This window comes from Mustela erminea, chromosome 1 (assembly GCF_009829155.1).
Source record: "Mustela erminea isolate mMusErm1 chromosome 1, mMusErm1.Pri, whole genome shotgun sequence".
Classification (NCBI taxonomy): Eukaryota; Metazoa; Chordata; class Mammalia; order Carnivora; family Mustelidae; genus Mustela; species Mustela erminea.
The window spans coordinates 169,446,636-169,471,461 of record NC_045614.1 but is presented as its reverse complement, the minus strand read 5'-3'; positions in this window follow the sequence as shown (position 1 = coordinate 169,471,461).

The window sequence follows — 24,826 nt, the reverse complement described above, 5'->3', positions numbered from 1 at the left end:
AAGAAAGACTGGGAATAAGTCTGAGGAGAGATGCTGCTTGGTGGCAAAAATGTAGAGGATGTAACTGGATGCCACTGGAATTCAGGCACGAAGCTACACCTGCATCCCTAGACACTTCCTTCACAGGAAGTAAATAACAGCTTTAACCTGAAAGTGCAGGGACAGTAAATCATTTCACCTACAGGGCTCATATAAAATCCATTGCTTCATGTGGAATGGAAAAAAATAGAATTGATTGCTTCTTGGAGATCGTTAGAAAATACTTTCCAAACCACAGAATAAGCAGTGATCATTGCTCATGGGGTAGAATAAAAGAAAAAACAAACACAAAAACAACACCCTCTTTCTGTAGGCCCAAGATTATGTATCAACACCAAGAGGAGATGAGTTACTGCTAATGATGGGACAAAAAATAATCCCTCCTATGGAAAACCAATCACAGGTAGAAGACAGAATTTAGTTGTGATGGAGAAGTGTAGAAGGAATGCTGAGGAATCCCTACATCTTAGGCCCAGGTAGATAGGACCTGCCTGAGAGTTAGTCTGATCCAGAAGAGTAAAGAACACTTCCTGGTCCAACCAAGTGGAGTAAGCAACAATAAGGCCCCCTCTATGGCACATGTGTGCAGTAATTGCTGGAAGTTAAGAGTGGAATGGGAACGCTAAGAAAGTCTCTACCCCACATGCCCCCTTCCAATCATAAACTAATAGCAGCCTGGCAGCAACTGGCCTCATTAATACCTAGCAGGAAATGTGAACCCAGGTATCATACTATTTACCCCATTTTCTACTGTTGTACCCCACACAACATCTACTACTAACTAAAAAATTGTAGGTGCACAAGAAAAGCAGAAAGAAAGAAATTTTCAAAACTAGATTCTGGATATATGAGAGAGGGAGTACAATATGATTAATATGACAAAGAACCCAATGGAAAAAATAGACAGCATGCATGAAACAATGGAGGATTTCAGCAAAGAGGAGGAACTTATACAAAAAGTCAAAATAAAATGCTAGATATAGAAATATAATACTAGAGATGAAGAATTCCTGTGATGAACTCAAGAACAGACTGGCTACAACTGAGGAAAACCACAGGGAACTTGAAGATAGATTGACAGAAATTATTCAAGCTGAAACATAAAATAAAAAGACGAAAATATTAATTAATTCAATCAAAAGTAGAGTATCCAAGACAATGGTATATAACACAAATTTGATGAGATAATGGCCGAGAATTTTCCAAATTAAAGGAAAACAAACCATAGGTCCAAGAAACCCAGAGAACAATAAGCAGGGGGGAAAAAAAAATGCTGACACATAGTGCCAAATGCTGATTAAAAAAAAAAAAAAAAAAGAAAAAAGAGGGTGCCTGGGTGGCTCAGTGGGTTAAAGTCTTTGCCTTCGGCTTAGGTCTTGATCCCAGGGTCCTAGGATCAAGACCCGCATCGGGCTCTCTGTCCAGCAGGGAGCCTGCTTCCCTTCCTCTCTTTCTACCTGCGTCTCTGCCTACCTATGATCTCTGTCTGTCAAATAAATAAATAAAATCTTAAAAAAAAGAAAAATAAAATATCTGGAAAGTTCTCAGAGAAAAAAGAAAGAAAAGAACAACAACAACAATAAAAAGTAACAGATTCCCCTCAGAAACTATGCAAGCTGTAAGACACAGGATGACATTTTTAAACTACTGGGAGAAGTATTTAATTCAAAATTCTATATCCTATGAAAATGTTTATGAAAATTTTTTATTGATTTCCCTGTTATTTTTCTGTTTTCTATGTCATTGATTTCTAGTCTGTTGTTTCCCATTTCTTTTTTTTCTGTCTACTTATTTTGACTTTTATTTGCCCCTGTACTAGTTTTCTTCTGTCCTTATGTCCCCGTCTCTCCCTTCTTCCTTTTCCTTTTTCTTTCCCATGAAGATATTGAAGAGCTGATTTATTTCTTCTCTCCTAAAATAAACACTTAATGTTATAAACAATTCTCTAATTACTGCTGTGGTGACAACCAAAAAAAAATTTTAAGATTTTATTTATTTATTTGACAGATTGAGATCGCAAGTAGGCAGAAAGGCAGGCGGGGTGGGAGGGTGGTATGGAAGCAGGCTCCATGATGAACAGGTAGCCCCATGCAATGCTCAATCCCAGGACCCTGATATCAAGACCTGAGCCCAAAGCAGAGGCTTAAGCCACTGAGCCACCCCAGTGCCTTGAAACTCAAAATTTTAATATATTTTGTTTTTATTTTCTTGTAGTTCAAAACACATTCTGATCCCCCATTTGATTTTTTCTTTGACTCATATGTTATTTAGAATAGTACAATTTCATTTCCATGTATCTGGGTATATTCCAGATATCTTTCTCTTACTCTAAGCTATCGATTTCTATTTTAATATCAGGTGTGAGAGAACATACTTGGCATGACTTGAGTTCTTTAAATTTGTTAATAATTTATTATTACAAATATATTTAATTTCCAAGTACTTGGAATATTATTTTATTTATGTATTTATTTATTTATTTTGAGTGAGAGAGCATGAGCAGGGGGAGAGTCAGAGAGTCTCCATGCCTAGCAGGGAGCCCCACTCAGGGCTTGATCTCATGACCCTGAAATTATGGACCTGAGCTAAAATCAAGGTACCAATGCTTAATTGATTAAACCACCCAGGTGCCTCCGTTATCCTCTCTTAACAGTGTCTAATTTGATTCCATTGTTGGACACCATTTTTACTATGATTTTGGTTCAATCAATTTTGGGGGTGTTTTATGACTAGAATATGGTCTATCTTGCTCTATGTGCTCTCTGCATGCTTGAAAAAATTTATATTCTGCTGTTGTTCATGGACTACTCTATAAATGTATATTAGATCCTATTTGTTGATAGCTATTAAATCCTTCTATATCCCTGCTTGTTTTTTGTCTATTTGTTTTATCAGTTGTTGAGACAGTGCTTAAGTCTCTGTAATTGTATACTAATCTTCCTTCTGTCAGTTCTATTAGTCTTTGTTTAACATATTTGGAAGCTCTGTTCTTTGGTATATAAACATAGGATTGCTCTGTCTTCTTGCTTATTGATACTGTTTATTTTGAAATAGCCCTCTTTGTCTCTAGTAATTGCTCTTCTCTAAAGTCTACCCAATCTGATATTCATATAGCTATCCTTGATTTCATTTGGCTAATATTTGCATGATCTATCATTTCCCATCCTTTTCTTTTCAACATATCTAAGTCATTATATTTGAATTGAATCTCTCATAGATGACACATAGTTGCATCACATTCTTATTTTTTTAATTTTGCCAACCCCTACCTTAAAATGTTTAAAACATTTACATTTAATATAATATCAATCTATTAAGGCTCTGACATTTTTTCATTTTCTATTTGTTATCTTTGTTTTTTTGTTCACTGATTCCTTTTTCCCTGCCTTTCTCTGGGTTGTTTGAATATTTGGGGGAAATTTTACAAAATGGAAACAAATAAGAAACAAATCAAATGTTCATTCATGGAGGTACAAAATTTGTTTGTCATCATTACTTTGTATAGATACATATTTCCATCTGGCATCATTTTCTTTCTACTCGAAAAATATTCCTTAAAATTTCTTTGTGGTATGGGTCTGATGGTAATACATTCTTTCATCATTTTGAAAAATTCTTTATTTCCTCTTTTCATTGAAATTAAGTTTTTCCTGGTAAAGAATTCTGTTTTGACAGACCTTTGCTTATCCAGAACTTCAAAGTTTTTCTACTCTCTCTCTTGCTGTCATCCTTGTTTTGGTTCCTCTGTTCATAATATGTCTTTTTCTCCAACTGCCTATAAGGATTTCTCTTCACCTCTGGTTTTAAGAAATTTGATTATGATGTGTCTTGGTATAGTTTTCTTCATGTTTCTTTTGCTTGGAGAACATTGCAGGGAACACTGACTATCTGTGGGTTTGTGATTTTTATCAAATTTGGAAAAATTTTAGTCTTTTTTTCCTTTACTTTTTTTTCTCTACTTAGGAAACTCCAATTACATATAAATTATGCACTTAAATTTTTCCCATTTCTAACTGATATTTTGCTCATTATAACTTTTTTCTTATTCTATTTTTTAGTAAAATTTCATTCCTATGTCTCCAAATTCATTAATTATTTTATAATTTATAATCTGCCATTAATCCCATCTAGTATATTTTTAGATAATATGTTAAATTTCATCTCTTGAAATTTGATTTCTGTATCTTTCATGTCTCTACTTATCTTTTGAACATATAGAATACAGTTATAGTAATTGTTTTAATTTCTTTGCTAAATCTAGCAACTTTTTCCCCTATAGGTCTATTTTGATTGATTTATTTTCCACATTATCTAGTCATTTTATTTGTTGAATATCATATATTGTAAATTTTATTTTTTTTATTTTTTAAAATTTTTATTTATTTATTTTTTTAAAGATTTTATTTATTTGACAGAGAGAGAAATCACAAGTAGGCAGAGAGGCAGGCAGAGAGAGAGAGAGAGGAGGAAGCAGGCTCCCGGCAGAGCAGAGAGCCCGATGTGGGGCTCGATCTCAGGACCCTGGGTTCATGACCCAAGCCAAAGGCAGAGGCCTTAACCCACTGAGCCACCCAGGCACCCCTGTAAATTTTATTTTTATGGATATTTTTATTCCTATAAATATTTTGTGCTTTGTTCTGGTTGAAGTTGAGTCTCTTGAAAAGTAATGTGAACCTCTTATTCCAGCTTTTAAGATTTCTTAGATGGGCCTGGATCAGTACTCAGATTATGACTAATTATTCCCCTCTACTCAATAATGACCCTTCTGTTTACTCAATTTTTCTTGAATTATAAAGCTTTCCAGTGTTCCTGGGAGGAACAAACACTATTGCTGTCCCTGTGAGAGCACCAGGGGATGCCAATTTTAATCCCTTTGTGTGTGCTGTGTCTGTGTGTGTTTCCCCAGTCCCAGGCAGTTTCCTCACACAGATATGTTTTCACTACTGTGTTGAATACTTGAGAAGGACCTTCTCTACATCTCTGCAGTTCTTTATCTATATAGCTCCTTTCTGTATTGTACTGTTTACTCACAATGGAGTAAAGCTCAGACTTATCTTGGTAGTTACCCTCACTTTTTTCATGTTACTCAGGGATTACTGTCCTTTCTTCATTGAATGACCTCTTAAAAACATTGGTTTACATATTTTGTCTGTTTTGTTTTGGGTTTTTTTTTGGCTATTTCAGGTGGATGGATGGATCTACCCCATCTCTATTACTCTGTTTTTGTTGGGAGGAGAAATTAGTATTAAAGTTTTAAAGCTGGAGGGAGTACATACTTATTTGTTACACTTTTGCTATATTTTCCTGCTATTTTTGTGAACTACATGTTATTTTACAATGTTGTTAAAATAATAAATCAGCTTTAGTTAGGGGATAGACCTTAGATGCTCAAGTCTGCATTAGAACAGTTGGTAGGAATAATAAAACATGGTCATCAAAACATCATGTTGTCATTGTTTAATAACTGATGGGACTATGACAGCATCTCAGACACCAGGAAACATGAATATTCATTCCAATTACTTTGAATAACATTGTGACATCAGAATGAAGCTTCAAGGGTATGCTCTTTCCAGTCTTTTGACTTCAGGGCAGACAGCAGTGTCAAAACATTACCATACTATGATAGGAAGCTCACCTGCTTCTTTCTCCCTTTGAAATTATTATCAAGTTTTGGAATAGGCTTCAGTCATCACACTTGAGCTTTGAATATTGAGCTTGTGAACAGATTATTAGCAAACACGCTGAAGATATCAATAAGCAGTCAGCAAGTTCAGAAGCTGTTATATTGGATTACTTTAAGGTCAACTACTGTTTCATTAACAGAAAATTTCACTAGAGTATTAAAAAATGTTCAAAGAGTTCTCTTTTTTAAAGTGGATTAGCAGTTCATCTTCATGAAGGGATATGAAATATAGTTGCTCTCTGTATCTGTCTCTTTCACTCACTTTCTCTCTCTGAATAGCCTGGTTCAGTTTTTATATGATTTTGAGGGGATAATTGATATACAAATAATTTAGCTGCATCATTTATAAGAATACTTAATAATTTTTCACCAGATATCAGACCAAGTACCTATTTAAAATTATAGGATTTTTATTCTTCATAACTATAAAAATATAAATCTGTTAGGTATAATACTATTCCACCAAATTGATCTATATATTAATCCTCATAACCAGTGAATATATTTTCTATATAGCAAAAAAGACTTGGCTGATGTGATTAACTTAAAAAAACTTGAGATATTAAGATTATCCTAGATTATCTGTTGAAGCTCAATGGAATCTCAACTGTCCATATAAAGGAATGGATGGAAACAGGAGAGCCAGAGTCAGAAAAAGAGATGTGACAATGGCAGAATCAGACTAATGCAAATATTAGAAGGAGAGGTCATAAGACAAAGACTATAGGCATCCTCTAGACACTGAAAAAGGCAATAAATGAATTTTCCCATAAAGCCCCCAGAAAGAAGGCAACTCTACAGCACCTTAAGTTTAGCCCAGTGAGGCTGATTTTAGATCTTTGAACTTTAGAACTGTAAAAGAATAAATGTGTGTTGGGTTGAGTACCTACATTGCAGTGATTTGAAGCAAAAGCAACAGGAACCTAAAACACACTCTAATAAGGCATCACTTTTTACTCTGCCTTATAGCTGTTTGTGTAAAAGAGTTTTTCTCTAACGGTCTATAACCTTTTTAAGGTCAAATGTTTATAAACACTATGTTACTTAACATAGTACTTTTTCCCACGTGTGTTCTAAATAGAAAACATAATTTTACCACCAAACATACCCAGGTGATGGAAGGCCCCCAATAAATAATAATCCTAGCTATAAACAAAGGAAAGACTGAATGATTAATGATAGATGTTAAGAAGTGAGAATATATTAAGTACTGAATTATAACTTTCCCATATTTTCTGAGATCATCTTTCTAATATTTTGGATTTGGTTTGGGCCTATTGTCCTAAGCAAAGACAAATAATAAAAATGAAAATGTTATAATACCTCTGCTAGGATATCACTATTTAGGTGGCTTTATGGCAAGTTACAAATATATTTTTCTCCATATCTTTGCAGTTGTAGATCTCAGAAATGAAATTAGATCTGTGAAGTTGGGAGATTTAGGCCTCCTAGTTTTAGAGAAGTTGAAAATAATTTTCTAAGAATCTGGCTTCTGTTAAAGAATCTTCCATTTCTAAAGTAAAATTATATGACATAATTGTATTTCTTTTTCAGTGAAGGGTTAAAGGAGGTATGATGGGGATGAAAACTTTGGTTTGGTGGTGCAAGGAGTGGGGGGAAAGAGAGGACTTTACCTCAATTAATACAGCTTCCAAACATATCTTGGGAAGTTATCTGAAAGGAGAGAAGTTAAGAAGCATATACAATTACTGAAGTGCCCAGGATTGCATGGGAACTGAACTGTAAGTCACAATTATCCAGCCTGATGCTACTTATTTGTGGTTTATCTTTTTCCTTGTGGAGCTACACTGTGTGGACTTCTCTTGTAATATTCAGGAAATCTAGTGAGGTGATGCTGAGAAATTTTCATATCTCTTTGGAGAAGAGGCAAAAATGAATAAATCACACTGGGAATGAGATGGGATAGTGAGATCCCTGTGAGTATACTTTGTATAATATTCATGTAAAAATGGGGGGAAATCATTATTAAGAGAATCCTCCATTGGGCCTCTCATGTTTCTGCATGTCCTATAAACTAAAACAGTGAAAGCTTTTGATCAGACTAACTTCTCAAGAATTTTTGTAGAGTAAATGGCCTTGGAAGATAGGGATCATGTTTCCCTCCAGAGAAAAGGCAGGTTTATTTGACATTCAGGATACTATCTCCTTACAGGGAAAGATTTGGGCAGGTTCTTGTGCAGTCTTTTTATTAAAGGTTGGGATTTACTATATGTGTAGCATCTACCTGCATGCTCCTTGCCATCTTTGTGAGATCTGAGGTGACAAGAATGGGCATGAACATGAAGCTCATGCCCTTTGCTGTGTAGTGAGTAAAGAAGTCTTGTCTTTGACCCAGGAAATCACTCCTTCTGTTGGCATCCATGAAATTATGGTAATTATGATTTGTTAGCTTGTAAGTAGGGAAAAATCTCAGATACTACACATTTGACTTAGTTTCTAACATTCAACTGAACTGTTCTCTCATTGCTAAATTAAGGATTTTCATACTCATTGATTTCGTTTAGATCTATAATTTCATGCTTATATACTATGACATAAATTGAATAAACATGTAGACTGATTCAGTTGTTCTCAAAATGCACTCTCTAGACCATTTTTTTATGAGACTCTGTGAACTACATATTTCTCTGGGATATATAGCATACTTATTGTAGCAGAATCTTTGAGATTAGGATGCAGTAATCTATCATTTTAAAAATATCCTCAGGTAATTAGAGTACTCTAATTTTTGTCATGAACTATGGAATGTAAGTGGATAGTAAGCAATGTATGACTGCATATTTCTCTTTCTAGTCATTATCTTTTTTTTTTGGCTTTTTAAATTAAGTGTTATGGTTTATTGGGAATCATTTCTTAGAAAAATAGATTTGTTTAGAAAAAAATGGATCAGTGAAGGAATTATCAGCTATCCAGCTCTGTCAAAATAAACACTAAGCTTCACACTTTAAAGAATTCTTTCAAGTTTCTAAGCAGTCTATGATAATACTGTCATCACTTTGTATTTTTAGGTTTGCAAGTTCAGCTTTTAAAAGGTTGATTTTAGTGTTTAGGGTGGGTTTTTTGTTTTGTTTTGTTTTTTGTCTTTTTTTTTTCTTTTTTCTTTTCTTTTATTATTTTTTTTAAAATAAAATCATTGTTTATAGTATCTGCAGTGGGCACAAGATTTCTACCAGGTTAGTGTTGCTGACTTGCCTATTTGACTTTGAGGCCCAAACAATAACTTTTCAGCAGTAGGGTCGTATAGGTGAGGGATATTAGTATCCTTTGTAAATCTATCACTAAATTATCCTTTTTAATTGCTAAAAAAATTAAAACTAAAGAACTGATGCAATCCAATAGAAAGAATGTGGCTATGGATTAAATCCTGGTTCTTTCTCTTTTTGGTTCTGAGGTCTTAAGCAAATAGCAAAATACTTGGTTCAGAAGTATAGAAAATGGTTACAATTAAATTATTTGACCTAAGAGTCTACCTGTTACAGGGTTTAGTAAATATCATTTTCTTATTTTTAATGGTCTATGTCACAAAGTTCATAAATATTAAATATGATGACATTAAACATTACTAAATTATTATAAGATCTACATCTTCAACAAGTTTTAAAAAAGCATACATCTAAATATATCTACACAATTAGATACCTTCATTATAAATATTAATTCATTTCACTAAATCTACCTTCAAACATATACAGACACACATTCAAAGACAGAATATATTTTTAGGTCTAATTTCTCCCCAAGGTAGTTTAGAAATAAAAATTTTCCAGGCATTTTTAGATAGGTATAAAGCTTCAACCAATTTGGTAATGCTCCTCTGCCTTCCACAGCTTTTTAAAATCATTGCCTTTAAGTTCTGAAATGGGACTTATTTTACTGTCTTGAATTTTCTTACTCTGACTTGAACAAATGGTGCTTAGATTTTTTTTACTACTATTTGCAATGTCTCTGTTTTCGTAAATCTCAAACTCAGAGAGTCTTAAGGGAGACAATACTCCTAAATCATTTATTTCAAAATCTTTTGAAAAGCTTAAAGAAATAGAGTAGGCATAATAATTTCAGTGATGGATTTATAGTATTATCTATCTCTGTCACTATCTTAGTTTAGTAAAGTGTTTCTGTGATTATGTAAATGAATTTTGTTAACACAGTCACACAAAAAAATCAGTATTATAAAGAAAAAGAAGAAGGTACTGTTAGAAATATGAAATCAATCCATGAGTTAGGGAATTAAGATAATCATACAAGTTCACTTTTAGATGTAAAAATCTGTCTCAGATAACCAGAAGATGTACATTCTGTGCTCTGCAGATAATATAAGAATTGTGTTGCTTAGAATTAAATATGGCTACATGCATAACAAAAAAAAACCAAAACCTCTGGTAAAAGACTTAAACAAGATTTCAATTTAATTTCTCTCATTTAAGAGATCTAAAGGTTTGTGTCTCACAATTGATGTGGGGCTCCCCACATTCTGCCCTAACTTCCTTTCATTTCTCTGTCCTGCCGTCTTTGGCTTGTGTCTTCCACCTCTGTTGCTAAGACTCATCATTACATCAAGTAGCAGAAAGGAGAAAGAGTTTTTTCTTTTCTTTTTAAAAACAACAAAAAATTAATGTCACATTATATTTCTGCTTATGCTTTATCAGAAGAATTTAATCTCATTGCCACACTTAATTGTAAAGCAGTGGAAAGCAGAATAGTGACTTTTATTTCATATGGTAGTGTGACTAGTTAAAAATAGGAAGTCTGTTACTATGGTAGTACCCCTTATCCATGAAGGATATGTTCCAAGACCCCCAGCAGACACCTAAAAACATGGGCAGTACTAAACCCTACACATAACACTGTTTTTTCCTATACATACATACCTATAATAAATTTTAATTTATAAATTAAAATTAATTTATGAATTAAGCACAGTAAGATAGTAACAGTAAAACCAGCACAAATTTCTTTTTTTTTCTTCACAATTTTACAATTTCATAATCTTCACAAGATTTGTTCTTATCATAGACCTTAGAAACCTCATCATATGAATTTTTTTTTTCTGTATTAAGTGAAGATCTTTTACTTTTTCACTTAAAAGAAGCACTTCACAGCTTCTCTTAGGCATACCCAAATTGCCAGCATCACTACTCTTGCACTATGGGGTCATTATGTATTTACATATTTAGAATTGCATTTGATTATTTTGATTTTTTTAAGTTTTTATTTAAAGTCCAGTTAGTTAATATACAGTTTCAAGTGTACAATAGAGTGGTTCAACACTTCCATATATCTCCTTGTGCTCATCACAAATACACTCCTTAATCCCCATCAACTATTGAACCTCTTAAGTAAGATGAGTATTACCTGAACACAAGTCCTGTTGTTGGGGTTACTGTAGAGTATGAAATCAGCCATAATATCTGGGTTGCTAAAATGTAACACAGAGGCCGCTCGGGGTGTAGACCTTTGGAATGCAGAGGCCTGCGTAAACACTCCTATTGGAATTTAAAAGCCCGGGAAAATTGCCCTCCCAAAGCTTTCTTAGCCCAAATAGTCACTGTGATCTAAGGGACATATGTATTGTCCCTTAGACTATGTTTACTAGAACACACAGATTAGCATACCTTATCTTTCCTGTAAACAGAGCCTCTTAATTTCAGTAAGACCCCTTGTCACACATCCCAAGCTTGAGAAATACTGGTAAGTATTTGTGATTGCTCTGAAGGACCAATAAAAGCAGGAGCAAAGAGGAGCAAAGGTCTTCTTCTCTGACCCTTGACCCCTTTCCTTCTCTCTTTCACAGCAAAGTTTGAAGTAATCTTTTCATCTTTTGATACAGGGATTGCTGGCCATTCCCTGCAAACTGGATACCAAGATTGCAGATCTGATAATTGAGATAACTACTAAGTGACTAATGGGTGTGGTAGCACATATAGCATGGATATGCTGGACAAAGGGATGATTCTCATCCCAGGTAGGATGGAGCAGGAAGGTACAAGATCTCATCACACTACTCAGAATGGTGCATAATTTAAGTTATGAATTGCTTATTTCTAGAATTTTCCATGTAATATTTTAAGACTACAATTGATCATGGGTAACTGAAACAATAGAAAATTAAATCATGGATCAGGGGGAATTACTGTACTGAGAAATGTGATAGCTGACATAGGGTGAGTTGAATACAATCTCCTTTACAAATGTAACATGAAATTAGTGGGGGAAGTAAGGGAACAGGGTAATGTATAGACGTTTTCTTTTTTTTTATTATTTTTTTTAGATTTTTTATTTATTTACTTGACAGAGATCACAAGTAGGCAGAGAGGCAGGCAGAGAGAGGGGGAAACAGGCTCCCTGCTGAGCAGAGAGCCCTATGCGGGGCTCGATCCCACAACCCTGAGATCATGACCTGAGCCGAAGGCAGAGGCTTTAACCCACTGAGCCACCCAGGCGCCCTATAGATGTTTTCTTATTGCAACTTTAATGTCTGGAGATATTTCTTCAAGAAATTTTTGTTGTTGTTGTTGTTTTTAACTGCTGGAAATTTTAGAGGCCTGGAAGTAATACCTCATCTTAGAAACAAAACAACAACAAAAGCCTTCTGAATAGCCTTAAATCTCTCATTTCTTGGATGTGGAAATGGAGGATGTAACCAACAGATTGATGTATTGCTGATGTTATCTGAAACAAAATGTTTGTTTTACTTTAGGTAAAAATTCAGATGTAAAAACCTAAACAATGTATTATCTAAGTTAATAAATTAAAAACTACTGTCTTTCTTTAACCCACTGAGCCACCCCAGGCACCCCAAAAGACTACTATCTTTCTTGATCTCAATATTTCTCTGAGATAATATACCCCGACTCTTTAAAAAGCATGAAAATGAGGAAATGATTTGTACTAATCCCATATAAAAATTCTGGCCTCGGGCAAATGATAACTTTTTTTCCTCCCATGATGAATTTTCAGCAAAGGAGGCCTCATAGCCTCTTTTAGTCAATCTCTCTCCTCTTTCCCTAGCTCACTCTGTCTTTCTAAGCATGCATATTGTATTTCTGATAAACATGAAAAGGAAGAGATATTTCTTTTCTGATATTCAATGCAAATATTATTGAATACATAAAGAATATGACAGACTATGTGCCAGGTGACAATAAATTGTAAACAAACTTTAGGAAGCAAAAGCACTCGAGAATAAAGTAATGGCATTTGTAATCCATATTTTGTTTCCTGGAGTAGAAATCAGTGAAGAATTAGTTTGTTTACTAGTAACAGAGACCTCTATTAACAATTGATTAAAAGTTTGGTGTTCATTTTCTCTCATGTAAAATGAAGACATAAAGTAATTTAGATCAGGGCTGGTACAATGGATCTATAATGTCAGTGGTGTACCAAAATCATTCTACCTTTCTACTTCTCTACCTATGTCATATGTGTCTTTCTGCATAGTGTCCTCATATTTGCATTAGATGAAGCTCCAACCAGTCATAGCCTCTTGCAAATACAGGAAGATGGAAGGGAAAAGGAAATTGATGACTGACTCAACCCAAATTAGGCAATTTTGTTGGAAGTCCTACTAAATTATTTCTAAACATGTAACGTAAGCCCAAACATTTGGTCATATGTCTACTCCCACCTCAACGGGAACTTAGATATGTTCTTTCTCAGCTGGGTATAGCACCCCTCCTAAAAGCAGTGTCATGTCTTTAAGTCTGAAGAAGAGACTGGACACTGAGATTTCAGCCACAGTGTTCTATCACAAAAACTTCCAAGATATATGTGGCATTTATAGCAGCCCAGGATTCATGGCATAACTAATAAGTGATTTGATGATTAAAACAGGGAAGTTAGGGGACCCTGGGTGGCTCAGTTGGTTGGGCACTGCCTTTGGCTTTGGTCATGATCCTGGCAGTCCAGGAATCAAGTCCCTCACTGGGCTCCTTGCTCATTCTGCTTCTTCCTCTCCACCCCACTTGTGTTATTGCTATCTCTGTCTCTCTCTCAAATAAATAGATAAAAAACAAAACAAAACAAAACAGGGAGGTCAGTAGGAAGTGGAGTTACTTGGGAAGTTGGTGAGTTTAAAGTTACTTCAGAGATTGTAAGAATAGGAAAGGCAGAGAGAAAGACTTTTTTAGTTAGAATAGATACTTGAATGGATAAATAAGATGTGGTTCATATATACAATGGAATATTATTCAAACATCAGAAAAGATGAATACCTACCATTTACATCCATGTGGATGGAGCTGGGGCATATTATGCTAAGTAAGTCAACCAGAGAAAGGCAATTATCATATAGTTTCACTCATATGTGGAATATAAGAAATAGCAGAGGATCATAGGGCAAGGGAGAGAAAACTGAATGGGAAGAAATCAGAGAGGGAGACAAACATAAGAGACTCTTGGTTCTGGGAAAGAAATGGAAGGGGAGGTGGGTGGGAGGATGGGGTAAGAGAATGATAGGCATTAGGGAGGGCACGTCATGTGATGAGCACTGGGTATAATACATAATTATAGTGTTCAGTGGAACACTACATCTCAAACTACTGATATACTATATTTTGGGTAATTGAATTTAAATAAAAAATGTGTGCAAGTATGTATTTTATAAAATGAGAACTATAGGGAAAAGAACACCTTTGCAGATCATTTTGTGTAACCCAATTCAATTTTAAAGCAAAAACCTAACCTGAAGAACAAAGGAGCAATTCAGTTCAGCTTGAGTACACGTCTATTTATTAATGGGAATAAGTTTCAACAAAACCAACACAAACTCTGGACTTGATCCAAATAATGGAGAGTCATTAAAAATTCTTGAGCAGGATTGTGGCACAATGAAATGAATACTTCTAAGATAGCTATTTAGGAGGCTGTTGCAGTAATAAATATATCTATATATTATGTTGCAGTTATTTATATATAAAGTATGCAGAAATGAAGAAGTGCTGACTTACACAGTTAATGACAACCTGTATTTAGGGATGATGTGGGATCCCTTGGAGAAATTTTGTGAATATGACCAGTTTCATAGTCTAAAGACTTACTGAGAATCAAGATTAGAATTAGAATTTGGGAGGTTTAATATAAGAGCTAAGAATAAAGGTAGAGACTTAGACTAGTTCTTAGAAAAAAGTACATAAGCACAAAGTCCCATAGTCAAAGATTCACAATTAGAGGGCTCATAGATGATAGCTGTTACAGACAGTGGAAAAAGGAAGAAAAAAGAGGATAATATGTAGAAAATCCTAAATAATGCACTTATGCACACAGAGATAGATAGACAGACACACACAAACTGTTAGAGCTAATAAACAAATTTTGCAAAGTTTCAGGATACAAAATTAACATACACAAATCAGTTGTATTTTTACATGCTAAGAATGAAATATCTGAAAAGGAAATTAAAAAAAAAAGTTACAATGGCCTAAACAATAAATAAAATAAACAAAAATAAACAATAAAATACCTACAAATAAACTTACCAAAGAAATGAAGGATTTGTACATTAAAAATCATAAAACACTGATGAAAGAAATTAGAGCATACATACATTAGTAAAAAGATATCCTGTGTTTATGGGTTTAATATTGCTTAAATGGCCATACAACCCAAATTTATCTATGGACTGGATCCAATGTCTATCAAAATCTAAATGACATTTTTAATAGAAATAATAAAAATAGTCCTAAAATTTTTATGGAACCACAAAAGACCCCAGCTAGCCAAAGTATTTTGAGCAAGCAGAACAAAACTGGAGACATCATACTTCTTAATTTTGAAATATACTATAAACCTATTGTAATCAACATAGCATGGTATTGGCATAAAAACAGACATTTAGATTAATGGAACAGAATAGAGCACCTAGAAAAAATCCACACATTTATAGTCATCTGATCTTTGACAAGAGTATCATAAATACAAAATTAGGAAAGAATACCTCAATAAATCCTATTGGAAAAACTGGACACCCACATGCAAAAATGAACTTGGACCCTTATCTTATAACATATATAAATATCAACTAAATATTGATTACAAACTTAAACATAAGACCCTGTAAAACTGTAAAACTTCTAAAAGAAAACAAAAGGAAAGATCTTCTTGACTGTAGCCTTAGCAGTTATTTCTTGAACATGACACTGAAAGCACAGATAACCAAAGTAAAACGAGGCAAGTGGAACTAAATCAAAATAAATACCTACTACGTAGCAAAGAAAATAATCCACAAAATGAAAATACAAGCCATGGAATGGAAGAAGATACTTGCAAACCATACATTTGATTAATGATTATTATCCAAAATATAGAAGGAACTCTTATACTTAATAGCAAAAGAAATAAAACAAAACAAAACAAAAACAACCCTTATTTTAAAAAGAATAAAGAAAATGAACACCTTTTTTTTTTTTCCCAAAGAAGACAAATAGTTGGATAAAGTATATAGGAAAAAGCACTCCAAATCATTAATCATCAGAGAAATACAAATCAAAACTTCAATGAGATATCACATAATACCTGTTAGGATAACAATTATTTAAAAAAAAAAAAAGAACACAAAAGATAGCACTGTTGGCAGAAATGTAAACTGGTGAAATGACTATGGAAAACTGGATTCTGCAGAAAATTAAATAGAATTTCCATGTTATCCAGGAATTCCCCTTCTGGATATTTATCCAAAGAAAATAAAAACTAATAAAAATGAATAAAATAAAAAAAAAACAAAGAAAATAAAAACTAACTCAAAAAGATATGTGCAATCCCATGTTCAATGCAGCATTATTCATAATAGCCAAGATATGGAAAGAACCTAAATGTACATGGTTGGATGAATAGATAATGAAAATGTGGTGTATATATATGCAATGGAATATATGCAACCATGAAAATAAATGAAATCTTGCAATTTGTGACAACATCAATAGATCTTTATAGGCATTAAAGTAAATGAAACAAATCAAGACAAAGACAAATATCATATAATCTCACTTATATGTAAAATTAGAAAAAAAAAAAAAGTGATAGTCTGACCTGATGCTGTGAATAGGTTCAGAGAATAGATTAGTGGTTGCCAGAGGCAGAGGGTAGGGGTGGGGTAAAACAAGTGAAGGGGATTAAAAGGTATAAACTTCCAGTTATAAAAATAAGTAAGACATACGGATATAACATATAGCTTGGTCACTATAGCTAAAAATACTGTACTTATCCAGAGGTAGTTGATTTTTCATCTTACAGTGCATGACTAAGATCATGCAGTACTAAAGTTTGGCCTGATGCTTGAAGTTATGTTGATTATAACTGAAATATTATATAAAAGAAACACTATAGATTTTGTACCAGTTGCTGTTGGTTAGATTATACAGTGATTGACAGATTGTTTTACTCATGTTGAAAATTTGAGTTCTGCAGAGAACTTGTAAGGCAGAGGGGTAGATTGCTGGGAGAGTTTACCTCCTATGGGTCCTGAATGCCCTGACAAGTTCTTGCTTGGTATGCCAAAAATGGAAGACCCTGACTGCCCTCTACTAGGTCATGACTCAGGATGCAACTTTGAGGAGGAAACATTATCCCCCAAAGAGCAGACTTGATTTTTCTCACTATAACTAATAAGTTCTCTTGGTTCAGGGGTTTCTTCAAGTAATACAGTTCAGTTGACTAAGTGTACAGGCATCTACAAGGGGCCTTTTACATTCCCCTGTGGGTCCAGAGGGAGCATGAGAACCAAAACAAACCAACATTAATTTCTGGCTACTGCTCTTGTGAGTAATAAAGTCCTTTGTCTTTCAATCAGGACTATTGTGCCTTCTGCCATGTTCCATGAAACAGTAATAGGATAACTACTTAGATTGTAAGTAGAATAAAATTTCAGACTTTTATAATTCTTGTCAACAAGTTGTCTGTTTTACTGATTCTTGGGGAAAAATTCATCATGGATAGAATGGGTCAATGATTTCTAGCTGTGAATACAGTTTTCAGAATGTGAGTTTTTATACTAGCTTATTGCTGTTTTGGATTTTTGTAATTTAGACAAATTATTTAACTTCTTGATCACTTAACTTTTCCCCCAATAACATGTACATTTATAAATTTAGGTTTTCTTAAGTGCTTTTACATGTTTAGATTTAAGACAGCATTTTGTATGAAGCTAAAAAGCTAATTTTTCACTATATACATGTGAAATTTTAGGCCACCAAAGTGCAACCCTAATGAGAAATATTTCTAAACTTTGCTGACTATATAGACATAGTGGCAATATTCCCATTATAGTCCTTAATATGAGGATAGGCAGTATGATAGAGATAATTGGCTCAGATTTTTTTTTTTTTAATGTCACCTACTTTCTTTTCTTTCTTTTTATACCACACTTCACCAATTGTACATACCTGGGGAATCAGTATGCACATGCATTTGTCTAGAAAATTCCAATGTCCAGGGTTGTTTCTGAACTTACATTATTTTTTTTTTAATTCCATTTAGAAATTGAAGGCAGAGGAATCATGTTTTAGTTCTCAGGAAGATCACTGAAATTCTTTGGACTGAACAATATTTATCTTTTGTATGATGATAATTCCTTACATTTTTGTGTGACTCAATTAGATAAATTTAGAATTATGCATTTTATAAAATACATTTTACATGTTACATTAACCCAAGGGATGTGTTTGTGTGTATGTGTGTGTGTGTGTATACATATACATATCAGCTTATTAGGGCTACCATAACAAAGAACCACAACCTGTCTGGTTTAAAACAATTTATTCTCTCACAGTTCTGGAGCTAGATGTTAAAAATCAAAGTGTTGGCAGGACCATGCTGTTTCTCTGAAGTCTAGGGGAGGATTTTTCCTTGCCTATTCCAACTTCCGGTAGCCTTAGATGTTCTTTGGTTTGTGGCACCATAATAGGATATGGCATTGTATTTTCAAATAATGGCATATTCTAAAGTTTTGGTAATTAGGATATCAACATATATTTTTTGTGTACACAATTCAACCTGTAACAGTCCACTTCTGGCTCCCTAAAATTTAAGTTCTACCCATATGCATAACACATTCACCCATCCCAACATGCCCCAAAGTCTTAAGTACTCCAACATCAATGCTAAGTGAAATATCTCATCTAATATCATCAACTCAAAACCCCAAATCATATAATCTATCTCAGTTATGGATGAAACTTGGAGGATGATTCATCATGAAGCAAAATCCCTCTGCTTCTGTTAGCCTGTAGAACTAGATACCAAGTTATCTGCTTCTAAAATACAGTAGCAGGACAGGCATAGGCTAGATATTCCCATTACAAAAGGGAGAAATTAGAAGGAAAAGGGGGCCATGGATCCCAAACAATCTCAAAATCTAGCAGGGTAATTTCCATTAGAGGCCAAGTCCTGAGAACAGTCGTTTGTGCTTAATATGCTTCTCAACCAGAATGCTGGTTGTGCCCTCTCAGTCCACAGGAAGAATTTCTCTCCTTTCTGGGATATCCCAGAAAGAACCTATAGTGGTACAGTGGTCCACTTTCAAGTGGCCCCTATACATTATGCAGAATCATATGTAAACCATTTCCCAGGTCCCTCTCCTCAGTCAACTAAATGGAATTCCCCACAAGAGTACAAGCATGGACTGGTGTAACTGTCCCTCAGAACAATATACTGCTTAAAATATAATCTATGAGAAATTATACTAATTATCAAGCATGCTTAGGTATAGCTTTAAGAAAAACATGTACTGGCAACAGGCCTCTGGGAGAAAGGACAATAGACGTCCTTCAGGCAAAGCATCTGGGGATGCCCTGCTTGTTCAGGGCAGAACATCACCTACTTCATTTTTCCATTATATCCCCTTCCCTGCAGAGAATCAGCAGTTAGTCAGACAATCCTTTGGGTTTAGACTTGCTCACTATAGGTCATGTGCTATGTGACCAGACGTATTTTGCCTTTCTTCTTACATATCTACAAGACTCGTGGTCAATGTGTAATCTATTCTGGTTTCTGTGTAGGTTGTTACCCACTTTCTAATAAATATGAGACTGAGGAGTTGTTCGGGGTGACAGTCTTTTCTACTGTTGCCACCTGCTCCCATTTCCTTGCAGCTTGTTTGTGTCTCATTCTTCGACCATGTGCTGTCAGGAGGCAGCAGACAGGGAGAAAGAAGAGAACTTGGCAGATGTGAGGACCATGAGCATTTGGGCTGCTTTGTTACATAACTTACCTGTGCCTACAGGGACTGATAGAGCCTAATTTCATATCTAACACTTCCATTTTATGATGAAGTGCTACTGTGCATGCCCAATTTTATGGCTTGGTGGATTGGATAGCAGCCAGTTTATGATGAACAGCTCAGTTTGCATAATAACGGTGGCTCATGGTTAAGCATTTAGCATACTAAGTCCTAGTACTAAAGATTAGAATTCAGCATATCTTTTAGGGGCCATAATCCAACCTATAACATCATTATAATTAACAATAATAGTAATTATATTCATTTTTACTAAGTTATTTCTATCTCTACAATGTCAAACTTGTCAATTTCATTCTAGCTTTATCTCAGTCTAATGACTTGATTTTAAAATGAGATAACAAATGCTATTTTTAATCCACCAGGGTAAGTACATACTTTTGCTGAAAAAGCAGATTATGTTAAGTAGAAGATCATGTGCAGGTGTCATCCCAAATTCCAAAATGCTTAAATTAAAATAATGGTGGCTATTACTAATAACTATTATTTATCCATTGACACACAAATATTTATTATGTTCCAAGTATGTCCCAGACATGATTCCAAATATTGTGTCATGGAAATGAACAAAACAAAGAAGTCTCCTATTCTTATGGTTTCTATAGCTTGGAGAAGAGAGACAGACAGTAAAAAAAAATATTAAAACTATATAACATAAATTCAAGTCATGATTGATAAGTATTGTAAAAATAAGAATATAGGGTTTAAAAGAGATAGCAACTGAGTTGAGCACATTACAGATATCAGCTTTGCATCAGGCATTTTACTATTTTGCATATCATTACACTTAATTTTAACAGTATTTATAAAAATAAATTTATAAAATATAATTATTATATTTCATTTTTTCTGATGAGGAAATTGAGGCACAGAAATTGAGTAGCATCTCAGTGATCCTTCAAATAAAAGAAGATCTTATTTTACTTCAGAAATATTGTACTTTCTCAGGTCCCTCACTACATTGGCATTGTAGTTTATATCATGTTGAACATGGAGAAGGAACCAGAGACTGTTCTGAAAGAATATATTTATGATGATCTGTTTATACTATCTTTCCTTTTTCTATCTCCTTTTATTCTTGCATGTAAGTGGCACCTTATTATAATCTACCTTCTGTTTATTATCTATAATTGTATTGTATATTTAGGTAATAATCCTTTCCTGTGCACTTGCTTTACTTCTGAAAAAAAAAAATGTTTGTTTTCATATAGGGACAACAATTGGAATTAGATGAGAGGATATAAAATGTCTTGTGGGTTATGGTATCAAATATGCATGAATTCTGCCCTTGATTATCTATATATACCCAACCCTATAAGGTCCCTGATAAAATATATGCATAGAGGAGACAAACAAAGAAAATAATCTCTATTGGTTACTGTGGCTTCATGCCAAATGCCATAGGGACAGCCTGTGCCTACACCTAACTGAAGCTTAGTTGACTTGAAAAAAAAATCACACCATAAAACCCAATCTAAATTTCAGTTCTTATAACACTTATTTCAAGAAAGAGCAGAATCTAACCACACTGAGAAGGCTCAGATATATAATGTGATTAATGTAATACCTAAGGTAGAACTTGATTCCCCATCACATTTTTATTTTAATAACTTCTTGGATGGGTAGCAGAAAAGAAAGGAAAAGGGCTATTACTAAGAAAGTATACTTGCTTCATGGACAAACTGACAGATAGTAAAAAATAACTATACATTTTAAAAAGTGGTGCTGGAGCAACTGGATGATCTCATATGAAAGAAAGATGTATACCAATGTTACAGTGTTTATAAAAATTAATTAAAATGGAAAATAGATATAAATGCAATAGCTAAAACTACAAAAACCTTAGAAGAAAACACAAGAGTAAATCTCAATTATCTTGAGTCACATAATACTTTCTTAGATATAACATTAAAAGCTTAAGCAACAAAAGAATAAATAAGTTGGGCTTCAATAAAATAAAAACTCTTTCAAATGTTTCAAAGGATACCATCAAAAAAGTAGAAAGATTCTTCACAATTTCTTCCAAAAAATAGAAAAGGAAGAGATACTTACAAACTCCTTTTATGAGGACAGCATTTTAAAACCATACATGGATAACACAAGAAAAAAAAATTACATGTTAATATCTCTGATAAACATAGATACAAAATATCAGCAAACCAAGTGCAACAATATATTAAAGGGGAATATATAACATGATCAAATGACATTTATGCAAGGATGCAAGAGTGGTTCAACATCCACAGATCAATCAACATAATATGCCACATTAACAAAATGGAGCATAAAAATCATATAATCAGGGGAAGCAAGATGGTGGAAGAGTAGGAAACTGAAATAACATTAGGTCCCAGGAGTTCATCTATATAGTTTTCAAACCATTCTGAACACCTACAAACTTAACAGGAAATAGAACAGAAGAGGAGTAATTCTAGGAACAGAAAATTGACCACTTTTGGGAAGGTAGGATGCACAAAGAAGTGAATCCAAAGCAACAGGAAGATAAAGCACAGGGGGAGGGGTGGCTCCCAGCAAGCGAGGGAGCAGAGGAGCACAAAAAAAGAATTTTTAGAAGTCTGCTCCACTGAGAGACGTTGCTCCAGAGGCTAACTAGGGGTGGAGCCCTCCCAGGGACAGTGTGATCTCAGGACCCACGGGTTCACAGAAAGACCAGGGGTGTCTGAGTATGGCAGAGATGCTGGGTATCAGAATGGGGAAGCAGGCTACAGACGGAGTGGAGGTGGAGACTGTCAGCTGTGGGTTACCTTAAACTGTTATTCAAGGTAGAATCGAACCACTGCTCTTCAAGTAGGGACCCCACAAATGGCAGATCCAGAGAGGCCTCCTCTTTTCTCCTCCAGGAGGAGTGGCATGGGAGCACATGGTAGGAATGTGCTGGGTTTAGAGACTCTAAATGGGGCTGTGCACCAGAGATAGAAGCTTGGTCACAAGCCAGGTTAGCACAGAGCATGGCTGGAGACCAGGAAAATGGGTAGGATTGACTGCTTTTCTCTGAGAGCACACTGAGGAATGAGGCCCCAAGATCTCAACTCCTCTGGGCCAGAGATTGAGAGGCTGCCATTTTCATTTTCATCCTCCAAAGCTGTATGGAAAGCATTCAGGGAACAAAAGCTATTGAGAGTGAACCTTAGCAGATTACTTAGCCTGACCCCTGTCGAGGGTGGTGCAATTCCACCTCAGGCAAAGACATTTGAGAATCACAGCAACAGCCCCCCGCCCACAAAGATCAACAAGAACATCCATCCAAGACCAAGTTTACCAATCAATGAAAACTATGGAACTCCAGAGCTAGGGGAAAGCAGCACATAAAATTCATGGCTTCTTTTCCCCTTGATCTTTTAATCTTTCAAAGTTAAATTTTTTTAATTCTATTTTTTCTTATTCTGTTTTAAATTTTTCCTCTTTCCTATTTTAATACTTTTAAACTACATTATTTTATCAATACCTTTTTAAAAATCTTTTTAAATTTTCATTGTTTTAGTCACATTTATCCCTTCATTGTATTTAACATTATATTTTGTATACATAAAGTTTTTTTTTCTTTAAAATTTTGGGATACAGTTTTTTCTAATAGATCAACATATACCCTAAATCCAGCACATGGCTTTGTTCTAGTCGCCTCAGCCTGATCACATTCTTTCCTCTTTTTATTTTTCGTTTTTCAACCAGCTTCTTACCTTATTAATTCCTTTTTAAAAATCTTTTAAAATTTTCATCTTTGCAGTCATATTTCATCCCTTCATCATGTTTACACTTATTTTGTATATATATAAGTTTTTCTTTCTTTAAAATTTTGGGAGATAGTTTCTTCTAGTAGACCAAAATACACCCAAAATCAAGTGGGTGACTCTGTTCTATTCACCAGTCTAAAAAAATCCCAAAAAACCCCCAAACATACATACATATATGTATATATTCCCTATTCTTCTCCCACTGGTTTTGGGTCTCTTCTGATTTGATTAGCATGTATTTTTCTGGGGTCTTTGCTGACTTTTAGTATTTTACTCTCTCATTCATATATTTTTATCTGCATAAAATGACAAGGCAGAAAAACTCACTAAAAAAAAAAGGATAGAAAAAAAGAACAGAGACAGTACCAGTGGCCAAGTACCTAATTAATACAGACATTGGTAACACGTCAGAACTAGAGTTCAGAATGATGATTATCAACATGATAGCTTGACTTGAAAAAGGCATGGAATATATGAGAGAATCCCTTTCTGAAGAAATAAAATCTCTTTCTGGAGAAATAAAAGAACTCAAATCTAACCAAGTTGAAATAAAAAAAGCTTAATGAGGTACAATAAAAAATGGAAGCACTTACTGGTAGGGTAAACGAGGCAGAAAAGAGAATTAGTTATATAGAAGACCAAATGATGGAGAATAATGAAACTGAGCAAAAGAGATACAAACAACTACTGGACCACAAAGAGAGAATTTGAGATATAGGTGGTATCATAACATGAAATAATATTAGAATAATTGGGATCTCAGAAGACGAAGAAAGAGAGGGGCAGAAGGTATATTGGAACAAATTATAATAGAAAATTTTCCTAATATGGCAAAGGGAACAAGCATCAAAATCCAGGAGGCACAGAGAATTCCCCTTAAAATCAATAAAATAGGTCTACATCCCGTCATCTAAGTAAAATTTACAAGTCTTAGTGAGAAAGAGAAAATCCTGACAGCAGCTCAGGACAAGAGGTCTGTAACACACAATGGTAGAAATATTAGATTGACAGCAGAGTTATGCAGAGAGACCTGGCAGGCCAGAAAATACTGGCAACAAATGGTGTTGGGAAATTGGACAGCCATAGGCAGAAAAATGAAAC